The 26,041-nt window shown below is 41.6% G+C and overlaps 1 protein-coding gene across 2 annotated transcripts in view; it reads left to right on the forward strand.

Annotated features, from left to right (window-relative positions):
* The first annotated feature begins 297 nt into the window (after window positions 1-297).
* FHL3 (four and a half LIM domains 3) overlaps window positions 298-26,041 on the forward strand; it is an 88,068-nt gene continuing 62,324 nt past the window's right edge. The window contains exons 1-2 of one of the 2 annotated variants that reach the window (XM_077481810.1): window positions 298-469; window positions 15,643-15,775. The gene's annotated coding sequence lies outside the window, so the exon portion shown is untranslated. The remainder of the gene's footprint in view (window positions 470-15,642; window positions 15,776-26,041) is intronic. The other variant, XM_077481809.1, reaches the window with a different exon arrangement.

A 26,041-nucleotide genomic window follows, 5' to 3' on the forward strand; every position in this document is an offset into this window, starting at 1 on the left:
ACGCCATCATAAAGCATATGGTAACGTCATTGTCCTGATCATTTATTAAACCGCACTGTCCTCCTTGGAACACTCGGAGCTTTCTGATGAAAGTCAGCTGCTGTCCCATCTGGAAAATCGCTGTGATGTTGTGCAATAGTCCCCCCTCTCCTCTCCTCGCCCTTCTCCTCTCCTCCCCTCCTGAGCCCAGGCTCTGGCAGTGAAGGGGTTAGCACAGCAGAGATCAGTGAGCCAGGTACCAGTCTGGTCATTGTCACTCCCCGGGCCCCGCCCCCTGTCATAGAGCAGACAGTGGGGTGGGCGGGGTCTTGTCTATGCTAATAACCCTACCTTAGGAATTAGGGCTAGTCATTTCCTCTGTGAGTAACTGATCACATCTCTCCTCCATAGAGTACAGCGTGTGTGTGCCAGGAGATCACTCACTGCTCTGTCATCTATACAGCCTGGACACCTGAGGATCACAGCAAAGGTAAGTGATCACTGATCCCTACACACACAAAAGAGACACTCTTCTCTTTGTTATTACACAGGCGCCTCTCCACTCTCTGATCACTCCTCTTCTCATCTCTTTCTTCAACTGCTCCATCCCCAAACCTTCAACTTCTCCCCAGGAGATGGAATCTGCCTGCAGCATTGTGTGTAACAACATACACATGGTGCAAGACCTGGGCTTTACTTGGAACTTCTCATCAACAGCAGCAGTTGGAGGGGAAAAAAAGCATTCTATGGGTTTACTAAGACTGGAGCAGCTTTGCTTAGTGACCAATCAGCTGCTAGCTTCAGCCTGTTCGGTTAAGCTTTATAAATAGAAAGCTGGACGCTGATTGGTTGCCATGCACAGCTGCTATATTCTTAGTTTAGGGCCTTTCTTGGAATAGATGGGTATGAACTTTCTATGTGTACGTTTTTTTTTATATCATCTGATTTATAGTCATCATAATTTGGCATTTGAAATGAATAGTCCTTTAAGCCTAGTACACACAATCAGAAAACTGGACGGAAACGATCACTTTTAAAGGGATCGTATAATAATCCAATCGTTCGTTCATTCGCTTTCGAGAGCCGATTTGTGACAGTTTGTCATTTATCAAATTATCTGAAGGGACAAACACAACGTTCTCTTGTACAATATCAGATCATACCATTTTGTTTAATCCATACAATTTTTATCTCAAAATACAATTCAATACATTGTATCACTTCTAAAAAATTTTAGTCATACAAGGTTTTTGTAGCTTAAAGCTGGATACACACTATACAATTTTCTGTCGGGGCAATAAATTTTTATATATATATATATATATATATATATATATATATATATATATATATTATAAATACATTTTTATTCCCCCCCCCCCCCCTTTCAGATTTAGCAAAACTATATAATATGAGGTCAAACCTTAAGAATTTCAATTTGTATGCAATCAGGCAGGCCCTTTGGTAAATCTAAAGGCACTTTCACACTGCCAGCGCCTGGGCGTCGGTGGTGAAGCGCCGATATTTTTGGCACTTTACTGTCGTTTTTGCATCCCTTTTCTGCCGCTAGCGGGCACTTTCCCCAGGCCTTGTTGTTATCTTATTTAGCCTTCCAATGCCGCTTACTGCTATAGATGAGGGCGGTGGCGCGTTTTTTCCAAGCGGGCACTTTTAACACTTTTTTAAAAGGGTTAAAACTGCCCGCAAAGTGCCGCTGCAGTGGTTCGGTGGCGATGCCCATTGATTTCAATGGGCAAGGGGCACTTTAGCAGCGGTGTACAGCGCTGCAAAGACGCTGCTTGCAGGACTTTTTTTGACGTCCTGCCAGCACAGCACCCCAGTGTGAAGGCAGTCTGGCTTTCACGCTGGGATTGCAGCTGAGGATTTTTACAGGCGCTATTTTTAAGCGCTAAAGCGCCTGGAAAAAAATGCCTCCATTGTGAAACGGGTCTTAAGGAAATCGGACAAAAAAAGGTTTATGGGGTCTTGGTAAACTCTTCATTTTCGATACGAGACTAGCATGCAAAAAACGGTCCTCGTTCCCCCTCCTCCGACACCGCCATCTATCCCGGAATGACTTTCGGGTATCGTGGCTCCAGCAATGTGACTGGCCGGAGCCGTGATGACGTCACTCCCGCGCATGCTTGCCATTAGAAACAGCACACTCAGTGCGCCTGCGCTTGACATCGGTGCCGATATTTCTGCAAATATATCTCCTAAACCTTTTTTAGGTTTGGGAGATATGTCTTGCACCTACAGGTAAGCCTTAGGCTGCTTTCACACTGGGGCGGTATTCAGGCGTTACAGCGCTATAAATAGCGCCTGTGTAACGCCTGAAAAAAACCGGCCCCTTTAACTCCAGTGTGAAAGCCGGAGGGCTTTCACACTGGAGCGATGCGCTGGCAGGACGGTGAAAAAAGTCCTGCCAGCCGCATCTTTGCAGCGGTGAAGGAGCGGTGTATTCACCGCTCCTATACCGCTGCTACCCATTGAAATCAATGGGACACCGCGGCAATACCGCCGGCAAAGCGCCGCTGCAGCGGCGCTTTGCGGGCGGGTTTAACCCCTTTTCGGCCGCTAGCGGGGGTTAAAACAACCCCGCTAGCACCCGCACACCGCCGCTAAAACGACGGTAAAGCGCCGTTAAAAATAGCGGCGCTTTACCGCCGACGCTGCTCTCGCCCCAGTGTGAAAGCAGCCTTAATCTAGGCTTAACTGTAAGTTAAAGTGGTTGTAAAGGGTCTACAACCACTTTAAGGGTCATCATACACCTCACGTTCTTGTCCGTGCAGGAAAAAAAAATCAATCAGTAGTGTGTGCTTTTTTTTTTTTTTTTTTTTTTTTTTTTTTTGTGTGTGTCCTAAGCCATTTCCATGGTTCACACCTTCCAGTCAGTTGGAAGTACAATAGACGACCTATGCTTTTATCCGATTGACATGATACAATCTGTTTATGTATGGAATTAATCAACACTTGGGGTACACATGTATGGAACATCAATTGAATTTTGCCCTGCACATTGATTGTTCAGTTGATTTATGCAATCAGTTTATAGCACCATGTATTGCCACTATTGGACCCCTTTCACACCACAGAGCCTATAGCGTCAGCAGTAAAACGCCGCTATTTTTATCAGCGTTTTACCGTCGGATTTGCAGCACATTTCGGCTGCTAGTGGGCCGATTTTACCCCCTGCTAGCGGCCGAGAAAGGGTTAAAACCATCCGCAATAGCGGCGTTTTGCCGGCGGTAATACAGCGCTGCCCCATTGCTTTCAATGGAGAGCAGCGGTAGAGGAGCGGTAAACACACCGCTCCAAAGAAGCTGCTGGCAGGACTTTTCCTGATGTCCTGCCAGCGCAACACTCCGGTGTGAAAGCCCTCGGGGCTTTCACACTGGAGACCGCAATTTGAGGGCGGATTGCAGGCGCTATAGACCTTGGTGTGAAAGGGGTCTTAGGCTGATGTCATATGGGACAATTTTTGCAGTGATTTTTATTTTTTATTTTTTATTTTTCCCCATTTCCTGTTTTTGTTAAAGCAAATTTCTCACTAAGATCATAATGGTTTTCTTCAGTTTTTAAAGCAATTTTTCTCTCAGCAATTAAGATTCAGTGCTCTGAGTCACCGGTAAAATCACCAGCGACGGTAATTTTTGGGGTTTGTTTATGAAAACGCTACTCTCTACCGATCCTCTTCAGCTCGTTTTTTGATGGAATGCTTATCGGCAGTAGAGCAGTGGCTGCCAGAGCCAGCCATAGATTGTTCAAATCTCATCTGAATCTCGGCTGGTTCCTGCTGAACCAAACTATGTATGGGCAGGCTGATCGATCAACTTGAGTACAACCAGCCTGTCAGATTTTACTTGTGGTTATTGCTAGCAAATTTTATAGCCACTAGCAATGATAACTGTATTCTCTTGGCAGGGATGGCTTCCCTGGCCACCCTCTGCTGGGGGAACCCAATGGCTCCACAGGGGGAATTCCCCCAGCAACATTGACTGTGCTGATGAGGGAATCTAGTGATTTTTTTCTTAGCGCTCCATCTATGGCTGGCCCATGTATTTGAGGCAATGTCTGCCACCTCCTGAATGCCCTTTTTTCAGCGAAAGGGTTTTTTTTTTCTATTAAAATACCATACCTAGAAACCAATTGTTTGATTCTCAGTTGTGGCCCACCCATATTCACTTGATGAATGAGTTGTGTTTGGTGGCAATATTGGCTGCCAAACGTGACCAGTTCTCTAGATTTGGTCCAGGCTGTGCTGCAACCATGTTAACTTGCAGCTTGGTGGCTAGGGGGCAGCTCAACAACCTATGTTCACCAACGTCCAGCCTTGGCGCTTAAGCTCTACTAAAAAATATCACCGATATATTAACCCAAGCTTGAAGACCAATGGGACATTTCTGACACTAGTGACAAATTGCCAGTGCCATGATCACAAAAAAAAAAAACTGTGTGTGCCGATTGGATGTCTCCCTTTTTTGTATCCAGGTGCAGTGAGGTGTCACTCTCTCGCTGGCGTGCTGAATCTCATTGCCATAGGCATAAACAGGCAGCCTCTTATCAAACCTGCCACAAATTGTCAGTGGTGAGATCTCAACAGAGTCACCCGTGTGTAATCAGCATTATGCTGATGTCAGATGAGCACTTTTTTTTTATTTTTATTTTTTTGGGGGGGTATCTCTTAAATTTTTAAATCGCTTAGCGATTAAGATTCGGCAGAATCTCACTTTTAATGCATTTCTGTGGAATGCTGCTATAAGGAGAGTGATTTGTAGCAGATCACAACTCAATGCTGTAGCACTCTCTCCAGTGACTGGCAATTAAATTGCTGGCATTAGCAATTTGTAGCAGCGATTAATCTCCATTACAAATCATGTATTTGGCATCAGCAGAAGCCAATCTGTTTAAATGAAAGGTGTTTGCTGGTTGCTGAGGAGGATATGCTTGTGATCATTTGTCTGTATGTTCTGATGTTGTACTGTAGCATGTTGTGTGGTTTACTATTGAAAAAATTTCTACATATGTATTTTACGGGTAGATGCTGTGTAGGGTAAGGCTTTATCAATGTAATGGCACTTCCTGTAGGGAATATTACGTAATACATGTATGAGAAAGCATGTGTCATGGTAATTTAATTAGCTAATTTACAGCGTCAGGCTTCATTAAACTTGTATATTACAGTTTTTTGCCCTAGCTCAGGACATTACAACTGTTTTTTTTTTTTTTTTTTTTTTAAACTAAGGGGAAGTGATTCAGTAAGACTGACCATAGATGCCTTGTTTTTATTCAACCAGTCAGAAGACTGATCACAAAAATAATAATTTCCCCATCCACACTTGCTTGGTGAATAGAGGAAACCTCCCTTCTGTGCCATTGTATTCTGACAGTGGGAACTCCTCCACTATCGGAATATACTCGTCAGCCTGCTGATCGACCTTTTTTTTTTTAACAGTCCCTGTTTGACAGAAGTCGATCATTAGATTGACTTCTGTCAAGTGAGAATGGCTATAGATGGATCAAAGTCTGGCCGGTTCAGCAGGCCATCTATGGGCAGCTTAAGGCAACACATTCCTGTGTATATGTAGTTGGAAGCTTTGTGCCAACTTAATGAAAACTATTTTCATTGTTCATACCAGCACATGCAACAAATTCATGTAGTTCTTATTTGCAACACATTTTTACTGTATGATACTATTGTTGTAACAGATTTAAAAAAATAAATAAATAAAAAAATAAACATATTCACGTGAAAGTGGAGGTTAAAAAAGACCTGTTGAATGTTTGAGAAAATTGATTTTGTCACAAATGTAACTATTTTTGTAGTGACAATTTGTATAAATAAATATGGCCTAAGGGTTGGTGGTCAGTAGGAGGAGTAGTGCCCGATTATTGGAATTGGTAAGAGTAATAGTATCCTATTGCTAATGTCCAGTGAGAGAAATGGTGCCCCATGGCTGGTGTCAGTGGGAGGAATAGTGCTGCATTGTTGTCAGTAGGAAGAATAGTATTGAGGACTAGTACCCCAAGGGCTTGGTAAAGACATGCAAAAGGCCACATTTCGCCCTTGGACTGCAGTTTGGAGGCCCCTGCTCTAGAGGAAGCAAGGGGTTCCTTTTGGGCAATGAGTAATTTTTGCCTTGCATATATGCAATTGCCAACACAAACAATCTTTTTAGCTCTCCGCAAGTGGGGCAGGAGAATCTTCCCAATGACCACAAATGTAAGGAGCATTCTTCCCTTTGACCATCACACCAATTTACCATGAACTGTAGCTATAGTATTTATTGGCGGGGGGTTCCTCTGTGTTAAAAATGTTGAGAGAGGGTAAATTAGACTGTAAGATCCTTTTGGGGAAACTGCGTTCTGTGTATTGTTCTGTATGGAAAATGTTATTACTTACTAAAATTGTCCCTTCTCAGCCAGGGTTCAGTAGAACCCTAGGGTTTCTCCTTAGATTGTTAGGGGTTCTTTGAACTGTGACTGACCTTCCATCTGATTGTGTCTTCATAGTTTCTGATCCAAGGCCACTTGGCAGAGCTAGCGACATGACACCACTGATGTTACTTTCAGCAAACAAAAAAAAAAAAAAAAAAACATCTTGACCATCACGGTAAGGGGGGCATTCATTGAAATGACCACCAACGTAATAGGCTTTCTTCCCTCAAAGAAATAATTTTAGCAGGGGTTCCCTGAAACCTGAAGCTACTTCAAAGATTGTAGTATTTCTGTCGGGGGGGACAGTGCTTTGCCAGTAAGGGGTCTCAGACCCACATCTTTGGTGGAGACCTTGAGGTTGGTTGGATAATGATAATGCGTCTATCGTTTTTTGTTCTTTTTTATTTTTGTTCTGTAATCTGTTTTCTATAAATGCAGTTCTCTTTTGCTGTTGTTTTGTAACTTAAACTTGTCATTCTTTTGGGGTAAAACAGTTAAGAACTACTGCTCTAAAAAAATGTAAATAACCTGGTACTAAGTACTGTGATTCAAAATGTACCTATTGAATTAGCCAATGAAAGTCAAACAAATTTAGTTTGCTGTTAAGCCCCCATACACACTGGCTGAATGTTGGGTAGCATCGGCCAGTTCAATAGAAACCGGCTGACAGCCAGTCCCACAGAAGTCGGCCGGCATTGCCAAAAAAGTTCTCTTGACCGGCTCCCACCTCCCTGGTGGCGCATCCTTTTTGTTATATAAGAGGTTTTAGCAGAACAATGGCTAATAATGTCAGTTTTGTCATGTAGTTTGCTTGCTAAGCGTCTAGCTGCTGTGTGCGTGAATCTCAGCGTTTTTAGTGCACCCAGGAGGCACGGGTGCAGCATACAATCCGGTTGCCTGTAGCTTGTTAAGTCTGCCGGGCTGAAATATGCTGCGTCTGAACACTGCACATTTTAGGGCCCTATGCGTTCAGGGGTGAGTGCCTGGAGAAACGGGTTCTCTAGGGTGTACTAAAACCTCTGCAAGCAGCAGCTAGATACCCCGCGTACAAGGAGCCTGATCTGGCTAGGGAGACATGTTAAAACACGACTAACGCCATGTTAAATATAATTGTGTCCTACTGTATTCAGTGGCTGATATATGTAGAAGTCACTTTAAAATTAAAAACCTAAATGATGAAAAGTTCCTATTAACAATGTATACATATGTATGTGTGACTGGATTATCACCATTGTCTTCATATTAGTTCCTAGTTATGTACATTCATTTTATTACATAGCAGGCATTATAGAGAAGTGCAAGAAGGCTGGGTATGGTTCTGTAACAGTATACCTACAAGATAAACATAAGGGGAGCCCTTGGATCTGAGAAAAAATAGATATGGTGTATGAACACAATGTATGCTGCCAAAACGGTTTCTGTGATGATTTATTTTCCTTAGCTTTGCTGTCACTACTGACAAGTAGAAACGTATTTCTCTTGGATGACTTTGTTAATTTAACAAGAAAATCACTCTAAACATTGTTTTATTAGTGCTTTTTGCCTTGAGAACCTTCAAGCTGTGTGACTCCAGCCAAACTTTTTTTTTTTTTTTTTTTTCTTTTCTGGGGGTGGAGTACAGACGGATTAGAACCCCTGTTGTGTGTGTTTTATTTTTTTTATTTTTTTATTTTTTTTTGTTAGTCTGAAATCCACGAGGAGATTTCCTTTCACTTCCTGCTTGGTTTGACATCTAACTCCTAGACAGGAAGTGAGGGAAATCTTCCCAGTGAGAACAAAAAAAAATACAATTGCAGGCTGGTAATGTCCAAACTTTTCCCCACTGGTAAAGAAAAAAAGTGTTGTGTGTTTTTTTTTTTCCTATGTGGAAATGGACGCTCCCTGCCCTCTTTCCCCCCCCCAATTTCCATCGCCTGACAGGCATGAAACAGACCGAAAATCTCCCCAGTGAGACGCTGACAGCAATGTAAAACTTGATGGTGGTTCTAGCAGTTTCCCATTTTATTCAGATTAAAAATAAAAAAACAACAACTTTTGGATGGAATTTGGTTTTAAAAAGTCAGATGTTTGAGGATTCTCCATTATTCAAGTCTTGTGCAGTGTAGTTATTCCAACACCTGCAAGCCTTCAGCACCATAGTTATTTCATAATTAGATTTGCTTGCTAAAAACGGAACTATTATTTACCCATACATGTGTCATCTGTTGCATGACTTGATGAGGCTTGGACTGGCATTCAACACTACATAGTTGTTAGAATTTGTGTCTCTTCATGACATCATTTAGTATAGAGCCTCGAGTGTTTTGCAATTAACCATTCATTATGACTGTTTTTAATATAAGGTAGTGGTTCCCAGCCTGGGGTGTGTGTACCCCCAGGAGTACACACCGGTATATTTAGGGGTACACAAAAAAAAATGAATAATGGCAGACTATATTTGATAACATGACTGAAAACGAAGTGTCACTTGGTCACCAAGGGGTTTCGTTGCTAAAGCTGGAAAGTGCAAAATCAGGTTTACTTCTGCATAGAAACCAATCGGCTTCTAACCTCGTTACAATTAAGCTTTGGCAATAGCCGTTTGGCTTCTTTGCAGAAGTGAGCTGATTTTGCACTTTCCAGCTTTAGTAAACAAACCCCTAAGTGACACGAGGTAGGCCTCAGTAGGCAGGAGCAGAGTGATCTGTGGTCATCCTCTTCCCTTCATATTCCACCTATCAACAGAAGTCACAGCATGCAGCCACACCGCACATTATGCAGGTGCCCACCTCTCCCCTTGAGCCTGTACAGGAGCAGGCCACCCAAGCAATGTTTACTGCAGCACTCTACGCAATGATTAACGACGTGCTGCAGGAAGCTTTGAGAGAGGGTTCTCAATGCTTGAGTGCCTCTGCTGACAAACCACTTTGTGACCACTGCACTGCCACATCATTCTGTGTGGTGTTTGCCAACATCAGGTGCCCCTGCCAGTGCCCTGATGCGCTCTGGGCCTAGGAGAGGGTGTGGAAGTTTAAAAGAAGCCGACTGTAGAAGAAGTTGGAGAGCAGTTAAGACAGGCAGAGTGTTCCTGCTGGAGTCAGTGAACCTGTACTTCAAAGAAGTAAATTACCTTAGTGCTTGTAAACCTCGGACATGAAAAATGAACACAGCATATCTTTCCGTAGTGTGTAATTGCTTCAATCCAAAGCAGCAAGTGTAATTTCTTTCTTCGGTCACTTCTCACTGCTATCTGCATGAGTCAACAGATTATATTGGGCTACGCCCCCCAGCACGCAACGGGTGATTGTCCATGTTTCTCTATGACAGGATTGCCAACCTCCCGCAGCATTTTTTTTTTACTGACAAAACATGGAAAATGTATTGGCGGAGCATGTTTTTTTACTGGCAACCTGAGAAATTACAGAACTCCTATTAAAAATGCAGTGAATATTTGAACAGTATAAACATGATATGGAAGCATTGACAAGACCTATAACAATGTAATCTGCTTGATTTACCCTTAAAAAGTCAACGCAGCAAGAAATTATCGCCCCTGATATTTACTGGCAGTTGTAAAAAAAAAATCTCGGATTTCTACAAACTGTCAGTGAATTTACTAGCAGTTGGCAACCCTGCTCTGTGATTCTGTGTAGGAGGGGGAAACCATTCCATCCACTCAGGTTTCAGATTACACTGAGCACTGTGCTTTGTGTGTGCCTTCTGAAGCTGAGAAAAAAACCTTTTATCTTTGTGTTTTTGTTTTTAGAAGGCTGTAGAGAATAAAGTACTGCAGGTACAACGTATGTAGAAGGATTTGAGTCACTTCACTGGGTTTACAACCACTTTTAATGTTCCATTGCTATTTATTTAGGCTGGCCATAGATGGTTCAAATCTCGAAATTCAAACCTTTTAAAGGGGCAGGCTGAATGTACCAAGTTATTCAATCAACTTGTGTATAACCAGCCTGGCGGATTTTACATGTGATAATTGCAAGCGGCTGCTATAGCCGCTATTGATGATCGCTGTCTTTTCTCGGTGGAACCGGATTCCCTCACCCACCACTGCCCCCCTGCTGGGAGAAGACAATTGCTTGGTAGGAGAGTTTCCCCTGTTAACACTGTCTGTGTTGATAGGGGAATCATGTGAACTTCTTTCCTGAAACCTGTGGTTGCAGGAAAGAAATTTGAACAGTCTATAGTCTGTCTTAGCCCTTGTACACACGGTTGGAAATTCTGACGAAAAATGTCCGATTGGACCGTGTTGTTGGATAATCCGACCGTGTGTGGGCTCCATCTGACTTTTTCTGTCGGCATGTCAGACCAACAAAGTTTGAGAGCTGGATATAAAATTTTCCGACAGCATGATCCGATTGGACTTTGTCCGATCGTTTGTAGAGAATTCCGATTGTACAAAGTGCCACGCATGCTCAGATCAAATTACGAGACCAAAGCTATTGGCTACTAGCCTGAACGTAATCCCGTCGCAGAGAACGAACGTCATCACGTTCCCGAATGATCGGATTGTCCGACCATGTGTATGTATCACCATTTTCGGACAAAATCCGTCGGGGGGGGGAAAAAAACAGACGGATTTTGCGGTCGGAATTTCCGACCGTGTGTACAAGGGCTTATAGTTATAAACTATCGATATGAAATAGCAACTATATTGACTACAAACATTTTGCTAATATGAAGTATGGAAACGGGCTGCCAACAGGTAAAGTTTAAAAAAAGAGGGTGCCAAGAGATACGCAAGTAAGTTAAAATTAAAAAAAAAGGTTGGGAACTGCTGATGGAGTGAGTATGGACTACTTTAGAAGTTTGAACGAATTCCCTGCTACGAGTGCTGTGTCAAGGCCAAAACAAATTTGATGCTGCATCAAATGTATCAAAAAAGATTATGGAATGAAGGATGAGAGGCCATTTGTTGAATCCTTCTTCTTCCTCTCTTTTTTTATTTATTTTTTTATTTTTTTTCCATTTTCATCCTACATAAAGGGGATTTCCATTAAACAGAAATTCCACACCAATCAACCCTTTCTTGTATTAACAAGATGCGTCATACCACTTAGTGGTTACTGCCATCCACAGCTCACGTCCTCCACGCATGTCCATCTAAGAAGAACTAATGGAATGCTTCTTATTAATAATAATATTATTATTATACAGCATTTATATAGCACCAGCGCTTTACAACATGAGGGCAGACAGTACAGTATCAATACAGGAGGAATCGGAGGACCCTGCTCCTTAGAGCTTACGATCTAAAAGGGAGGGTCAAGTGGAATAAAGGGTAATAACTGTGGGGGCTTAAAGTGATGATTCACAATTTGCTTTTCTTTTAAAATTTGCTCTATATATTTTGCTTTCTAGTTTCCTCTCCTGGTAATAACCTAGCGTTTGCAGAGTATGGACAGGATTTTGGCAGTTGCAGGAAATGTGTGTTTCGTCAGCCGTGCTGCTTATCTCGAACACAAGTGCTTGAGCTGTGACTGCTGATGTTTGCATTTAAAACATCTGTACTGTGGACACATATACACACTTGCTGGTAAAAGTCATTACTGAGACAATAGTTCCCTTCAATCCAGTAACTTCCTGTAGAGTGACAATCGCAAATCTCAGTGTCTGCCCCAGGGACACTTTCTTGGTACATTGTTTCTGAATATAATACTAATCATGGGTACTTTAGCGTGCTATAACTTTTAACACAATTGTTGACTTTAGGACAGTGCATGTGATGAGATGATCATGAGATGCAAAAATAAATTGACCTGGATACAGATATTCCCCATTTGTCAGTGATTCATCTCTACACATGTTTGTGATGTTCTTAAAACAAATGATTTCAGAAGGCCCCTGATCATTTCATAGGGAGCGGTCAGAACGTGATAAAATACTTTGTCACTTAATATATACAGTGCAAATCAAACAAACCATCCATGGGTTTCTTGCTGCTTAGCCAGCTTATGTGCTGCAAATCAGCCCTGTTTCCAGGATATCCCTAGAAATATAGAGCGACAGCAGAAAAAAGACCAAGTGGTCCATTGTTTCTGACCCATTATTATTTTGTTGCTGTTTTTGTTTTTTGAGAAACTTCATTTTTTTTATTTGAGTATAGATTTGTTTTACCCATTTTGTTTGAATCCACTTACTGTCGACTTAGGCCCCAAACACACTATATTAGATTTTCTGCTGATTTGTCTTCAGATTTACCAAAATCATGTAGTGCAAGGGCATTCCTGATTGCATACAAATTGAAACTCCTAAGGTTTGACCTCATATGGTTTTAAATCTGAAGACAAAAATCCTACCGAAAATCTAATAGTGTGTAGAAGGTAGAAGTCTATTCCAAGCATCAACTACCCCTTCCTTTTTGTGTTTTTTTATTTTATTTTTTTTATATATTCGATCATTTCAAGATTTAAGTTTTATTTTTATTTTTATTTATTTTTTTTCCCAAGATTCAATTCTTCCCACTGAGCACCAATGTAAAGGGGTACTTCTCCCAAAGGCTACCAATTTTACGTGTGCCTTTCTCCATTGACCGCTAATGAAAGTAGGCATTGCAGTGACTACCATTGTGGTACTACATTTTTCACATCTGTTTTCCTTTTCAGATATTATGCCATTCATAATTTTATTATTACTGAAAAAAATATATTGGCAGGGGTTCCTTGAGACCAGAAAATTCAAGCGTTGCTTCTTGTTTGAGACAGGCTGGGTTAGACCCTTCTGTACTGGTAACAGCCATTCTCCTCCTCCCTTTTTTTTTTTTTTTTTTTTTTTTTTTTTTTTTTTTGGAATAGGATTGGGGTGGGGTCCATATTGACAACACAGGAAGCAATAAAAACCAAGTAGAAGTTCCCCATTCTCTTAAAAACAAAGAGCAACTTTGAGGCTATGGTGTGATTTTAAAGGGGTTGTAAAGGTTTGTTTTTTTATTTTCTAAATAGGTTCCTTTTAAGCTAGTGCATTATTGGTTCACTTACATTTTTCCTTCGATTTCTCTTCTAAATGTTTTTTTTTTTTTTTTTTCTTTGTCTGAATTTCTCACTTCCTGTTCCTCCTCCAGTAAGCTGTTCTGGCTGACTAAACACCACTCAGATCATGGTGTGAAGTTTGAGGAGAAACAGGAAGTGAGAAATTCAGACAAAGGAAAAAAAATATTTAGAAGGGAAATCGAAGGAAAAGGTAAGTGAACCAACAATGCACTAGCTTAAAGGAACCTATTTAGAAAATTAAAAAACGAACGTTTACAACCCCTTTAAGCACAGAAAACCACAGCAACTCAACAAAATCCATCTTGTGCTGGTCTGACTTGGCAAGCTACATTTTGTTTGGTTGTATTGGATTACCACTCCTATCATGGCTGTAGTTTTGTTCTTGCAATTAAGAACTAAAGAATAACTGTTCAGTAAGGTTATATGTGTGTGTGTGTCAGTAGCTCTTGGTAAACAGATTGATGGGTCTGGAATATTTTACATACACAAGTCCTTCTTTGCGCTATTAAAGTATGTGGGTGTTGGAAACATGTTGTTAAGTTTTTACAGGTCAATGAAAGTAGACCAAAGGTTTACATATTGAGATTCAAAAGGTCTTCTGATGTGAACATTTCCAACGCAATAATTTTGACCCTAGTTTTATGTTGCCCTCTTTTTTATTTTATCATTTCTAAAAATTGTTTTATTACTCATCACCTTTATCAGTGATTGTTAAAGTGGTTGTAAACCCTCACCTTGTAAAACAACCCATTTAGTTTAAATTGAAATAAAAGGCAAAACATTTGTGTATAGATATATAAAAAAAAAAAAATTATAAATGCACCCCCCCCCCTTTCTTGTAAGTGATCACATTCCCTCTGTTCTCATCTGCATACAAGCTGGGGGAGGAGAAGCAACAGTACACTGAGCCTCCCAGTGAATGGGTATATCAGAATAAGTGTGATCATTGGAGGAGAGCAAGCTGAGTTCCCAGCAGAGCTAGAGAACTAACCACAGTGTGTTCTCCTGCTTGGTGTGGCCAGTTTTTAATTGGAAAGCAGAGGGACTGGCAGGAACACCAGGGATTTCACACAAAGGAAGCAATACAAAGAACGGGGTACTTTTTCGTACGTGGTATTTTTTCGCACATAGAAGAAATCTGAAATGTTAGGCTTACATATTCTTTTAAAAGGAATAAATGGTCATCTAAGGCCTCATGTGTTCAGCCTGTCCGCATCTAATAACTGTTTTTGGGCACCCGTGGGGCACAGGTGCAGTGGCCACAAAATACTAGATGTCTGGACTCGGTACTCGTATTTAGGGCCATATGTGTTGGACTTTTGCCCAGAGCACAGAAATTCTATGTTCAAAGCATAAATCTCTGAACGTATAAGGCTTTAAGCTGAGTACTGCTCCATATCCTGTTTAGCTGCTGTGTATTTCAGCCTTTCAGCTGCACGATGTGCCTTCCAGGAGGCCAAATCCATGGTATTGGATACTGACGAGCAAAGTCACCTGTGTGCATGTAACCTAAGAGAATTGGAAACTCTGTCATATTGGTTGGAAACTTTAAAGGATAAATTCACCTTTTGGGAATGTTACTAGTTCCACCTGTCCCCCCCCCCCCCCCCCCCCAACAGCAGTATGGGGAGAAGTTTTCTGTACCAGCTGTCGTTTTTCTAAATTGGCGTGGCCTTGTCCATCCAGCCACGTCATTCATTCACATAGCTCTTTGTGTGAATGAACTACAAGTCCGACATCCTTTGCTACTGTCGGCTTGTAGTTCTCAATGAACTACCGTGGTTCTGTGGAGCACAGTGGTAGTTCATGGATTCTTCCAGTCAGTGTATCTGCTTGCCCATACTCGATGAACAGGCACACAGATACAATGACAGATCTGCAAGAAACCTGCATGGAACCAGGGATCTGCTGCAAAAGGCTCCTTTATCTATCTTTCTTTAACTTAACGCATCCTTTAATGCAGGAGTAGGCAACCTCGGCCCTCCAGCTGTGGTGAAACTACAAATCCCGTCATGCCTGTGATTGTCGGGGTCTTGCAATGTCTCTTAGGACTTGTAGTTTCAAAACAGCTGGAGAGCTGAGTTTGCCTACCCCTGCTTTAAAGGGGTTGTAAAGGTTTGTTTTTTATTTTCTACATAGGTTCCTCTAAGCTAGTGCATTGTTGGTTCACTTACCTTTTCCTTCAATTTTCCTTATAAAAGTTTTTTTTCTTTGTCTGAATATCTCACTTCCTGTTTCTCCTCAGTAAACTTCTCACCATCATCCGAGCTGGTGGTTAGTCAGCCAGAACAGCTTACTGAGGAAGAACAGGAAGTGAGAAATTCAGACAAAGAAAACAAAGAAAAAAAAAACATTTATAAGGGAAATCGAAGGAAAAGGTAAGTGAACCAACAATGCACTAGCTTTTAGGAACCTATTTAGAAAATAAAAAACAAACCTTTACAACCCCTTTTAAAGAGGAAGTAAACCCTGATGGGTTTACTTCCTCTTTTTTTTCCCTGCAAAGGTAAAGCATAATGGACTACTATGCATCGCATAGTAGCTCATTATGTGTCACTTACCTGACACAGGAGCCAGCGAAGTCGCCGCTGTCCCCTGTAGTCCGCCGCATCCATGTTGCTGGTGGCGTCTCGCAGCTCCGACGAATCACAGCGGCGCAGCCGCGATGACGTCACTCCCACGCATGCGCACAGGAGTCGCGTCTCGCAGCTCCGCCGCTGCCATACGGCGAAGCCGCGATGACGTCACTCCCGCGCATGCGCACGGGAGTCGACAAATTAGGCAAATCCATTCTTGGATTTGCCGCATTTAGTGCGCCTGCGCGCCGATGTCTACGGCGCATGCGCCGTAGACAGCGGTGCCCATTTTCGGGCAAATATCTCCTAAACCATATAGGTTTAGGAGATATTGCTTGGACCTACAGGTAAGCCTTAATCTAGGCTTACCTATAGGTCCAAGTTGTTTGGAAGGGTTTACTTCCTCTTTAATGTTGCCTATAGAGTTATCCCAGTTTGCACAAACTATTTCAAAAATCTCGACTACAAAGTTTAGTTAGATGGGGAAATATGTATTAATCTCATTGTTTGTTTATGATATGCTTGTCAATTTTAAATCCAGTTTGGCTGAGATACAAAGTGAACTATATACATTACAAGGATTTTTACAAACTTTTTTTATTTATTTTGGGCAGTGGTGGAATAAGAAATCTGCAGTTTCTTGAAAAGGTGCAACATTTTGAAGCAAAGCTGAAATAGCTGAATGCATGAAAAGGCAGTTAAAGCGCCATCTGCTGGCTATATAAAAATTGCATGATTTATGAAGGACTATTATCAAAGACTCTTCAGCATTCTACACACTTCTAGGCTTGCAGTGGAAGCATGGGGCAGGCATCCAACACACCCAGAACTGTGTTTGATGCTGAAGTCACTACTAATTTATTTAAAAAAAAAAAAATGTAAATAAATAGACACCATGTTGTAGAATCGTTGGCTTCTTGGCTATATATTGGAGTTTGGGGATGCTCACTGCAGGCACTGTGTTTGCTACAGAAGGTAGGTGATTTGCCTACAGCTTTTTTTTTTATTTTTTTTACAATAATTTATATAGAAGTGAAAATATGTTTAAAGCCACTATACATTCCCTTTAAATTACAAAATGGCTTGTGTAGGATGTTGTGTCAATTTTTTGTCGTGAAATAGCTTTCTTTTTAAGAAGTGCGCACTGCAGACAAAATGTTATGTTTTCCAGTATAAGCATGTATATGCTTTTGTGGTATTATTAGACATTCTTTAAAAAAATGTGGAACAGCTGGGCTGCCACTCCTGACCATCATTCCCATACATGTGACCCATCTCACCAGCTGACTTTCATGATGGGTTAGTAGAGATTTCTGGACATTGAGGAAGTTCATTATAGCTGACTAAAGACCTGTATGGCGGAAGACTTAATGACTTCTATTATCAGCATTGCCCAATTTCCTTTTCTATCAGTAGTGCTGTTTGTGCAGCAATGTCCTGTGTTGGACTCAGCACTTCAATGCATAGTTCATTTTTTAACTTCATTCAGCAAATTTTTTATAATGCAGCAAGGTCATTCAACCCACAGGCCTATTTTGTCAAAATATAAACCCGGTTTTTCAAATGGCTAAGTTTATAGTTGCAAAATCCCAGGATTGTCCTGCAGGCTATCTTGCGGGACCTAAAATGCTTGGAACCAGTGCAGAGTGGCAGCTGGGTGCAAGACAATGGAAGACTCTCTACGTTCCAGCATCCCACACTGTAAGTACTGCCTGACTGTCAGGCGGAGTTACTGTATCTCCACTTGACAGTAGAAATAGTCTTGTGCGACGTGCTCATGAGATAGACTATGGCAGAACTGTCTAATCGGGTATGGGAAAACCATTGACCACCATTGAAAGGGATGGGAGGATTATTATTATGATTATTATTATTGTCAATGACCACAAATGTAATGGTTTGGGGTACTACCACAAGCCACCAATGAAAGGGGTGGGGGATTATCACTGGCACTGACCACCACTGAAAGAGGTGCACTTATTACTAGTTATTGCCAACCACCAATAAAAGGAGGTGGTGAGGTTAAATATTACTGCGACTGACCACCAATCAAAGGGGAGTATTTTATTATCATTTAAAGGGGGGGTTAAATATCGCTGACAATGACCACCAATAAAAGGAGGGGGGGGGGGGGTTAAATGCTACAGACCACCAATAAGAGGGGTTAATTATGACTGTCACTGACCACAAGTGAAAGTGGGGGGTTGAATTAATGCTGCCAATGAGCACCTAGTAAAAGGAGCGAAGCTCTTTACCTCTAAAAACCTAACTTTGAAGATTAACGCTTTAGCTGCATTCACACCTGAGCGGTTGCAGCTCGTAAAACACCTGAAATATGCCCAGCAAGGAAAATCCCATTCATTTCAATGGCACCTGTTCACATCTGAGTGTTTTGTGACCTGAAGCAAAAAGCCTGAAAAAACAACCTTAAGCTAAAAATTGGTGACCTGTGCAAAATTGTGGTAAAAACACGACTTTGAAACGCTCCGGTGTGAATGCAGCCTTAATATTCTAGAATGTAACCTCATAGGCCCCTTTCACACGGGATGAATCAGTAATGATCCGCCCCATGATGATCCGCTTGCTCAGCAGGGATCGCTCCGTTGTCCCCGCTGAGCCGGCTGCGGGCAGGGCGGTCTCTGCACACTGTGCAAGGACCGCCCTGTCAGCTCTCCACTCTCCTCTATGGGGGATCGGATGAACACGGACCGTCTGTCCGTGTTCATCTAATCCTCTCTGCAGACTGATAGAAAAATAGGATTTTCATCCGTCTGCAGAATCGGACAATAGTGGAGGTGGACAATCCGCAGACACCTGCTATCCTATAGGAATGTATGTATGTCCGTATTTCATCTGCAAACGGATGGATGAAATACTGTCCGCATGTGTAAAAGGGGCCTTACCCACCTAAAGCAAAACCCTAACCCCAACCCTAATTTCTAACCATTGACTTATACCTTGATACTGCTCTTTACGTGAAACCATACCTTCCAACTTTTTCAAATGGGAATGAGGGACACTTATTAACAAAAGTATTTAGGCATATGACACACCCCTGCCATGTCCCATTAAAGGAGAATTCAGAAAGGGGGGGGGGGCATAAGTGGTTTTTTTTTACCACTACTATTCCTTTTTTTATACTGGCTTTTAAAATTTTGCAAATGCAGCAATTGGATGGAAGGTTTAGCACTGGGAAACACTTTTGGAAAGATAAATGGTGCATTTTATATACAACTATATAGATCAGACCAAAATGAGGGACAGAGGAACTTTGTTCCAAATCAAGGATAGTCCCTCCAAATCGGGGACTATGCAACACCATATTTCGCACCAAGACTACCAAAACTTGCACCAAAAAAATAATGCCACGTGTTTTTTATTTTTTTATTTTTTGTCTTATAAAATGAGCCTGCCCATGTCTCATTTGAGCATTTGTAAGACCAATTGCCATATATGCCGCTTCATTTACTGTAATTGAGTGTTCATCTTTTTCATCATGTACAGTAAAGCCTAAAACACCCAGGCCGAATGTGTTAGGCAGCATCGGCCGGTTCAGTGGAAACCGGACGACATTAGGCCCGTGTGTACTGCAGTCGGTCTTACGAAAGGTGGCCATTTGGCCTTTTTTTATTTTTTTTTTGAAGGGGCGTGACCAGAAAAGGTCTGCCGATCAGCCCCCTGATTGGCGCTTTCTGCTGACCGGAGTGTTCTGGCGTGGGGGGGGGGGGGGGTGTACATCCCCCTGACAGAACACAATAGCCCAGCAATGGAGATCGCTGCAGTAATGTCGGATAGTAATACAGCGGCTCCTCCTGAGCTCTTTTTTTATTTTTTATTATATTTTCGTTCAGCCCTGCTGGGTTGAACAAAAAAAAACTTCTAGTGTGCACTAAGCTTAAGTTTTGCTGTAGTTGCTATAATTCCAGTATTTTTATCAATTAGGCCATCAAATGTAGCAAATCATAGAAATTCTTGTATTGCTGTTTCAATAAATCTCCTCCTTTTTTGCGTCCCACTGTGCCTCCTTTTTTTTTTTATTAACGGCTGTGCTCGGGCACCATTATGAAAATTTTGTGTTATCTTACTGCTAACTTGATGGTGCATTACATAACTAAAATAACTGCCCTAATTTGATTTTATGAATTGGCCTGCTGACATCTTTAGTATATAATGGCACCTTCGAGGTCTATTGCATTTTCGAAAAAAATGATCAATCAAAATAACATATTTTCACACAGAGAAAAAGATTGGCGTGAGTACATAAATCAATGTTCATAGTACAGTTACTACTTTCGAGGGGCTGAGGTCTTCGATCTTACGCTGGGGCTTTTGTGTTCATTTCTAATTTATCTCCCGTACAGTAATTGTGGTGTGAATAACCTCTATCATAGTAGATTTGTATTGCTCTAAATGGGAAGGTACATGCCTTATTTCAAAGGTGTTCAGCCTCAAGTGGCTTGTATTGGTGCAGACAAGTATACAGTTTTTGTGATTTGTTGTAGGGTCACATTTTTATGTCCTTGTCCATGAGAAAACCGCCAGACGAAGGGAAAAAAACCTCAAAGATCAATATTCCATTTGTTTATTTTACAGGTCTCTGTAATATGTTGATGCTTTATACATTTTAATAAGAGTAAAAACATTGTAATGAAGTAAGAATATTTTCAGCTAGTACTGAAAATTAGGGTTGCCACCTCATCCATTTAAACCCAAAAGCATATGAATTACACGGGTTCTGTGGCTGATTAAGGTGGTAATTAAACTCTGTGCCTTATCTGCATTAACTTGGCCTCAAAATCTGTGTAATTCATGTGCTTGGATTTAAAGGAATGAGGTGGCAACCCTACAGGAAATGCCTGTTGCACTTTCCTCTTCTTGGGACCCCTGCTGGAACTCCTGGTTACTCCCTCTTCCATCTGTCAAGTGCCCCCACAGAAAACTACACTCTTACAGATTTGCTCTGTCTGCATCTATTGATGCAGAGAGCATGGCTAGGCTCCATCCCCTGCTTCCTCATCTGAGGATTTGATTGACAGCAGCAGGAGTCAATGGCTTCTGCTGCTAATAGTCTGCCCAGTGAGGGGGGTGCTGATGCTCTCATGCACAGCACATGATCGATATTGGGCAGAGGTAAGTATAGTGGGGGCGGGGGATCCTGTGACATGGTTGGGTTATTTTTTTATTTTATTTATTTTTTAACTTCAGAGCATTAGAGGAAAAAAACTTTTGGTTTTAGAAGCACTTTAAATCTGTGGTCCATGTCTTCTATCTTCTCTACTGCAAGAGTGGGAAGGTCCAGGGTTATGTGGACACCTCCCATTGGTTTTCCAGCGGTATAGGCCTCGTTGGTCTTGTTTATGCTTGTGGTACCCGCTTAAAGGTGATTCACGGTGGAATGGTTTTTAGAGAGCAGTTGACAGGAGGCACAAAAGCCACGTCGCCTCCTGAATGCCTGTGTTAACCATTGAAAGTCCACGACACTGTGTTGGCTGTCTCGGCTTCCTCCCGCAGGTACTTCTCATGTTCATACGAGCTCCCTCACATGGTGAGAAGCACCGGCGGGCACGCTCCCATGATACAGCCGGTGGCTATAGCCGCTCGCTGTATCACACGGCCCCACCCCGGCGTGCCGCATCATTGGATGTGATTGACAGCAGCGTAAGCCAATGGCTGCGCTGCTTTCAATCCATCCACTCCAGCCAATCATTGGCCAGGCTGAGTGTCGAAGAGGACGTCGGGGGGGGGGGGGGGGGGCAAGTGCGGGACTTTCGAGGGGTCAGGTAAGTAAAATGGGGGGGGGGGGGCTGGGGGCGCCGGCACTGTCAGATGTTTTTTCACCTTAATGCATAGAATGCATTAAGGTGGAAAAAAAAACTTTTACCTTTACAACCCCATTAAGGCAGGCAGGAACAAGGCCTGAAATTGAACCACACACAAGTTTTTAGCTTGAAGATGCTCAATTATGTATTGCCATGCAAATTAGTGCACCGTATTTATTTAATTATGCAGCTTAATAAACTGCACCAAGGAATTTATAAAACATAGCTTGGTACAAAAAAGTTACAAATCATGTGTCCTTTCGCGCTACAGCAGTGTCTAATTTGGGGGTTGGAAATCAGTTGGCAAACAGTTGGTTATTCGAATTATCAGTTATTTGCCTTTTTGCCTTTGCCTTTTGTATTTGCATTGGATTACTCTAAAAGTCCTTGACTGATCTTACTTTATTTACAACTGACATGTGCATTTCATATGACTAGACAGAAAGCGGAATTGCTTTCATGAGCCCATGAATACCCCTACTTTGTAACACTTCCAGGAAACGAGAGCATACCACAGAGACTCTGTCTTGATACAGTACACAAAAGATCTTTTTGATAAGCTGCAAACATTTTCAATTTGTTATGGTGTAATGTTACTTTTACAGGATTAACCAGTTTTTCAGCAAAGCAGCAGTATTCTGACCCTCTTTCACAGGATTGTCTGTCTTCCTTTCGTAATAAAAGAAAAATTTGGCTTGCATCGTCCTACTGGGCTATAAGATGGCTATTCCATGTCGAAGGTGTAACATTGTATAACTGGGGTCCCCTCTGTGCCTGCTGAAGGTGTGAGCAGGGAGAACCTCCACAGTCCACGTTTGCCACTCCGCCTAATTCATCAATAGCTATATCCTGGTATAACAATCACAGTTAGAACTCTTGCTGCAAAATAATGGTAATCGTATAGAAAAAAGGCTTCATAAATACCAGCCAAGGAAGGTTTCAGATTTGCGATCTAAAAGAAAAAGTGGTACAAATGGGGTGTAATTTTACTTGATTTGAACAATGGCGGTCATGTTTAGTGGGCTGGGAGCCAGACATTTTGAGGTGGTCATCCATGTCATTGGACCTGAAAACACATGCTATCTCAAATAATTGAGTTTAAATTTTAATGCAATGAGTAGGATTAGGTTTGTATGCCTTTGTACAGAATTCCAGTAAAGTTTTAACAGGATATCAACACAATAAACCAGACATTACAAACGTGTCTGTCTAATGTGAGTTATGGAAAAATGTTTACAATATGTAGTTGCTATGTACTCTGAAGAATGCTGTGTAAAGCAAACTATATACAGTAGCTTTTTAAATGCGGGAAACGGCAGCTTTTGTTAACATTTAAAGTGTATCTAAAGCCTGACCCCCCTTCTTCTCCTCCACCTTCCCTTTTTTTTTTTTTTTTTTTTTTTATGCAATAGAATTATGGTAAAATACAAGTTGGGGTTTTTTTTTTTTTTTTTTTTTTTTTTTTTGCAATCTCTGGGGTAAATCTGGTGTGATACGCAGTCTTCTCGCTGACCACGTCTTCTGTCATGCCAATCCTCTGCTACCTTTTAGAACATTTCCACTGCTGTTCCCACCTTTTTGCTAGAAACCAATTTTGTACGTGAAGAAAGTGCCTAGCTCTCTGATTTCTCTTAATCACAGTGACGCATCATGGATTTGTATGCAATGTTTGTAGGGTGTTTCATATCTAAGGGGCAAATCAGATTAGCCTGTGTTGAAGAGTCAGTCCTGTCATATCATCTGCCTAGAATGCTTAGGATCCACGTCATGACATTTACTGAGCTGTTATAACACATTTTATTACTTACTGTTTGCTTTTCATTATGTTCTAGCGTTCTAGCAGTTAAGAAGTGTTGAAATAAATCCTTGCTCACCTGAAACCAGACTCAGACTTGTCGGTTGTGGCTTTATTTACTAATGCAGTGTATATAATTTTGTCTTGATGATGCATTGCTCTCTCTCCCTTTTTTATTTTTATTTTTTATTTTTTCGTATTGTAGTGCGTGCTTCATCATTTCTCTAATTCTTGAGAAACCATGGACTGCACTGTAGGGTGTAGCTGTATCCATTGACATCAGCAAATAGCTGGTGTTTCCACTTGAACTGATACAGGAATGTTGGGAAAAGCAGTGAATTCATTAGGTCAATTTGGTAAGATAATTCTGTATACTGATGCTCACTCCTGCAGTGAAGAAAATTTCCACTTTTGCTCTGAAATGGCACAATGGAAGACCCATCTAGACCACTCCTTATCGATACTTCTGCCCCGTACACTCGAGCGGAATTTCCGTCTGAGAAATCTTGGATGGTTTTTCAGATGGAATTCCGCTCAAGCTTGGCTTTCATACACACAGTCACACAAGTTCTCTGAACTTTCGAACATCAAGAACGCGGCGGCGTAAAACGAGCCGAGAAAATGAAGTTCAATGCTTCAGAGCATGCGTAGGAATTTTGTGCATTGGAATTGGTACAGGCGATCAGAACTTTTTCCGACCGAAACACTGAGAACCTGCTCTAAATCTTTTGCTGGCTGGAATTCCGCCAGCAAAAGTCAGATGGAGCATGCACACGGTCGGAATTTCTGACCAAAAGCTCACAATGCACTTTTGCTGGCGGAATTTGTGTACAGGGCATTAGTTGACTAAAGCTGGCCATAGATGGATAGAATTTTGAAAGAAAATTTTGTGGGGAAAAGTCTTTGTGCTAAAATTCTCAGAACATTGGAATGTCGTTCAAAAGATTTAGTTTGCTTTTAACATTTTGATTTTAGAATAGAATGAAAACCACACACGCTGTTAGGCTGGCCATACATTATACAATTATTTTGTACATCTTTTTCCTTTTTAGATTTACCAAAGCCTTATAATATCAGGGCAAACCCAAACATTTTCAATTTGTATGTGATCAGGTGGGCCCTTGCGCTACATGGTTGAAGGTAAATCTAAAGGAAATTGAGCAAGAATGTTGTATAATGTGTGGCCAGCTTTAGAAATGTGTTTTGTTTTTATGAAAAGTTTTTTCATAAAAAACGAGCGATTCTTATTTTCTAAGATATTTTTTTTTTTTGTCTAGAATTCTACTCATCTACTGTATGGCCAGCTTAAGGCTAACCATAAATGCATAGATTTCTCAATCTATTCTGGTTAACAGAATGTCTGGCACCAACTTCCCTGCCGGCTATTGTATTCAGACCGCTTGAGGTAATTACCCTAAAGCCTCGTACACACGGTACAGTTGTTGGCAGGGGATTGTCTGTTGACAGACTTGTCCTAAAATCTTACCATTAGTACGCTCCTTTTGACAATTGTTGTCCAATTTTCCACCAACAAATGTTGGATGAGAGGCTAGTAAATTTTCTGCAGACAACGGTTTGATGTCAGATTTTTGTATGGTCAGTAAAAGTCGAAAGTCCAAACATGAAATTGGCAGAAGAGTCGCAAAGGGTGGCGCTCAAGAGCTGAAATTCTATGTAGTGCGTCACTACACTCATGTTTGTTGCACGACAATTGTGTACCATTAGTATGCAACTATACGCTCGGTTGGCCAACATTTGTACCATGTGTACGAGGCTTAACTGTGACTGCATCTAATAGGATTCCACACAGTTCCTGTTAGATTTTTTCAGTCAGTTTTTGTTAGGTCGGGTGGTGGCAACAGAGCCACCCACAGCTTGAATTTTTAGCCAATTTAGCAAGAATTGTCAAGAATTCTAGCCGTGTATGGCTAGCATTAGACTCGAGCAATCCTAGCCTTCAGTGTAAACAAAAAAAAAATTAGTTATGAATGTATCTATTGTTTCTAGACCACACCTTGAATAGGGATGAGCTTGGTTTCAGTCTGACCCCAGAAGTTAGCGATCATTGCTGGGCCAATAAATGCAGGTGGGGAGCGTACCTACCTCACAGCTGCACGTAAATGGCAGAGATGCTCGTAAGGTCATAGACCTAATATAACCATATGGATATTTATAAATCTATGACATTCACCCAATATGGGCATGTGCCTATATTAGGTGAATGATGTCAACAGCAACCACGCCTCTTTGTATTCATTAGCTGCAGCACAGGGAAACTCCCTCCTGCAGCTCATTGGCCCATCAGTGATGGCTAACTTCCAGGTTTGGGCCAAACTCAAGCTAATCACCCTTGTTGACAATGCCCTCCAATAATTCACAGCAGAAGTCGGCGGGGTCCACATAACAAACTTTTGATGGGCTCCTGTGAGGCTAAAAAGAACAAAGGGCACCTCA

The sequence above is a fragment of the Lithobates pipiens genome, unplaced genomic scaffold (genome assembly GCF_037356315.1).
Source record: "Lithobates pipiens isolate NorthernLeopardFrog02 unplaced genomic scaffold, aLitPip1_a1.2 Scaffold_16, whole genome shotgun sequence".
Taxonomy (NCBI): Eukaryota; Metazoa; Chordata; class Amphibia; order Anura; family Ranidae; genus Lithobates; species Lithobates pipiens.